The sequence below is a fragment of the Leopardus geoffroyi genome, chromosome B2 (assembly GCF_018350155.1).
Source record: "Leopardus geoffroyi isolate Oge1 chromosome B2, O.geoffroyi_Oge1_pat1.0, whole genome shotgun sequence".
NCBI classification, from domain to species: domain Eukaryota; kingdom Metazoa; phylum Chordata; class Mammalia; order Carnivora; family Felidae; genus Leopardus; species Leopardus geoffroyi.
Genome location: NC_059332.1, coordinates 964,999 through 968,794, shown reverse-complemented (window position 1 = coordinate 968,794; position 3,796 = coordinate 964,999). Strand labels below are relative to the sequence as shown.

The window sequence follows — 3,796 nt, the reverse complement described above, 5'->3', positions numbered from 1 at the left end:
ATTTTACATAACACAGCAGAGTCGACAAAACAGAAAATGTAATATGAATACCATATTATTATCTAATCCATAGTCAATTGTCGTATTTCTTCAATACTCTCAAATATGCTATTATTAGCTATGTTTTCCCAGTCCAGGGCTACCCACTTAGATAACATGTGTCTTTGATCTCCTTAGTCTGGACCAGTTCCTCAGCCTTTATTTGTCTTCATTTAACAGAATATTTTTTAAGAGTACAGGACAGCTGTTTTGTCCAGCTTGTCTCAGTTCGAGTTTCTCTCATGCGTCTTCGTTGCTGGAATTAGGCTGTGCTTTTTTGGCAGGAATGTCACTGAGTGACACCATGTCAGTAGGTGCACAATGTTGGTTTGTATCAACACTGGTGTTGTTAATATTGACTAATCTTGGTTATAGTGATGCCCATCCACATTTTCTCTTGTGAAGTTTATTCTTCATTTTGTAATTAACAAGTAATTAGTGGGGAGGTATTTTAGAGCATGTAAATGTCCTGATTCTCATCATATTTGAGTCACTAGTTTTTAGCATCTATTTACCTTTTTTAACTCTACCATTCCTTCTATACATATTTTTAGAATCCTATCGGCAGGAATAATTTTTTCTTCTCCACTAATAATTTATATCTATCTATCTATCTATCTATCTATCTATCTATCTATCTATCTATATCTCACTATGAGCTTGTGGATTCTTACTTCTCTCAACTTCTTAGTGTAGTTTCTATTAATGTCCAAATTGTCCCAGAGTTGAACAGTGGTAGTCCTTTTAAATTGGCTTTTTTTTTTTTTCATGTGTCCCTGTGATTCTTGGAGCATTTTCTTACATTTTTGGGAAGTATGTGATTCTTTCCTCAGGTAACAAAAAGTGAATGATGAAGGGGAAAAATGAAAGTTCTGAAGGCTACTTTATTCTGCTGGGTTTTTCACATTGGCCTCATCTGGAAGTAGTTCTCTTTGTGCTTATCTTGATGTTCTACTTGACGACATTGATAGGCAACCTCTTTATCATTGTCTTGTCATACCTGGACGCCCATCTCCACACTCCCATGTACTTCTTCCTCTCAAACCTCTCTTTTCTGGATCTCTGCTACACCACCAGCTCCATCCCTCAGTTGCTGGTCAATCTCTGGGGCCCAGAAAAGACCATCTCTTATGCCGGTTGCATGACCCAACTTTACTTTGCCCTTGCACTGGGAACCACAGAGTGTGTCCTCCTGGTGGTCATGTCCTATGACCGTTATGCAGCTGTCTGTAGACCCCTGCATTACACCGTGCTCATGAACCCTCGTTTCTGCCACCTGTTGGCATGTGGCTTCCCGGGTCAGTGGCCTTACCAACTCAGCACTTCATTCCTCCTTTACCTTCTGGGTCCCCCTCTGTGGACATCGCCAAGTGGACCACTTCTTCTGTGAAGTTCCAGCACTTCTGTGATTATCGTGTGTTGATACATGTGCTAATGAGCTGGCACTCCTGGTCACAAGCTCCATTTTTGTTCTGATACCACTCATCCTGATCCTCAGCTCATATGGTGCCATTGCTCGGGCTGTGCTGAGGATGCAGTCATCAACCAGACTTCAGAGACTCTTTGGAACATGCAGAGCCCATCTTATGGTTGTGTCCCTCTTTTTCATTCCAATCTTGTGCATATATCTGCAGCCACCATCAGAAAGTTCTCAAGATCAAGGCAACTTCATTGCCCTCTTTTATACTGTTGTCACACCTAGCCTCAACCCTCTAATCTACACTCTCAGAAACAAAGATGTAGGAGGGGAAATAAGGAGACTAGTGGGATGGGAGAGACCCGTGCACTCATGACCTTTACAGGACAGCAATGCACCTCTCCAGCAAGGACTCGTTTGCATCAATCCATCGTCCACTCTCCCATTTACTCACTCTGTCAGCACCAGTGGAGTGTGTGTCTCTCAGAACCACAGAGCTCTGACTCACAGATATAAATTAAAGTCTGTCTAAATACCATTCAATCTTCAGTGGAGAAAACATCCATGTAAAACCAAGATCAAGCATCAATATTTTCTGTGGTACAATAAATAAAACAAAGGTATCCCATTCTTAACTGAAAATTAAGAAATGAAATTCCTATAAAAAGATGATATACTTCTTTTAAAACCAGCCTACTGTCTTTTAACTTCTTGCTTTTAAGGAAGAATTTGCTATAAAATTTGTTTTCTATTTTTTGGTTTAGCTAAAGACATAGTGATATATCTCAAATCTTTTCTTTAATACTGTTATTCTTTTTTGAATTCATATAGAGAGGAATTTTCATCTGTATTCTTTAATACCCCATAGCAACAGTAAGAAAATATGTTTTATGAATTATAGCAAGAACGTCTCTGAAATACTGAAGCAAACATAAGCATTTTGTATTTCTTTCTCAAGGTGGTGGAAAGTGTATAAGAGATGGAAATCACTTAAAGACCTGTGAGATATAGCCTGTGAGGTAAGGGTCATTATAGGCCAGGGATCATTAGGAGAGGTGCTTGGGGCAGACATTTAGCCTGAGGAGCAATAAGGAATATCTGAGACAGACAGACTTCTAGGCTCTGGAAATGACTTCATGAATCCAATGGGTATTTGAAAGAATTACCTAAGAATATAGTGGAAAAATTTTGTGATAAAAGCTGTATGGAAAACGTTAGTTTTCTTTTTGAGCATGATCTAATTTGAATGTTTGAGATTTAAAAGTACATAATGAAAATCAACTTATATCTTTTCCATATAAAGAAATGCATTTTTATAAAAGTAGTAGTTTTGTTACCTATATTATTACCAATCATATCCTTATGAAATAAGTGTGCTATGTAAGTAACAATAAACTGGCAGCTGTATTCAGCTTGAGAAGATGAAGAACAATTCACTATAAAGTAAAATCTGGAAATCTGAGTTTTATATGGTAAACCAAATCTTATTTGTAGTTTTTGAGGTCTTTAAAGTTTAGATATGATGATTCAAACCCTATTTCATAAATTATTAAGATGAAAAATGCATCCCAAACTTCCCCTCCATTTCCTGTGTGGCTGAAACTTTGTCAGTTTCTGTTGACTTTCTCTTCTTCTTTATGTATCTATGATGCTGTGATTTGTGATACCTGTGATCTGTGGCCAACTAGGTATAAACAACAATATAGTGTATATTCAGTTTTCCTTACCTCATGTCCAAGAAATGAAGAACAATAATCAAGCATACAGACAAACTTTTAGTGAATACCTGGGACCACATAGAGTGAACAACAAATATACCTTGGTTCTTCAAATCATCCTGCATTATGGAAATCTACTGTTTGGGATGTCTCATGTAGTACCAGAATCTCCCAGTATCTAACTTTAGTGGGTTTTTTTAAAAAAAAATTTAATGTTTATTTATTTTTTAGAGAGAGAGACAGAGTGTGAGCAGGGGAGGAGGCAGAGAGAGAGGAGACACAGAATCCAAAGCAGGCTCCAGGCTTTGAACTGTCAGCACAGAGCCCAATGTGGGGCTCAAATTCACAAACTGTGAGATCATGACCTGAACTATAGTTGGGCACTTGACGAAGCTTAACTTGCATGTGGCAAAAGCAGAGTAATGGCAGTAGATTTTTAGCCCTGGAGGTCCCTTTAGGGTCACCAACACTGAAGATAGACTAGAAACCCTGGCATCATACCATTGCCAGCTCTAAACTTCAAACCAACTTCTGCAAAATTGGCATTTACACAGCATGCATGGGTTTGGGCCACAGGCAACCTTCCTGAAGAACCAGCGATGGATCTGGCCTTCTCCCAGCT

General features: G+C 38.6%; 1 pseudogene; it reads left to right on the top strand.

Annotated features, from left to right (window-relative positions):
• Positions 1 to 886: 886 nt before the first annotated feature.
• Positions 887 to 2,139, top strand: LOC123609663 (annotated as a pseudogene).
• Positions 2,140 to 3,796: the final 1,657 nt, after the last annotated feature.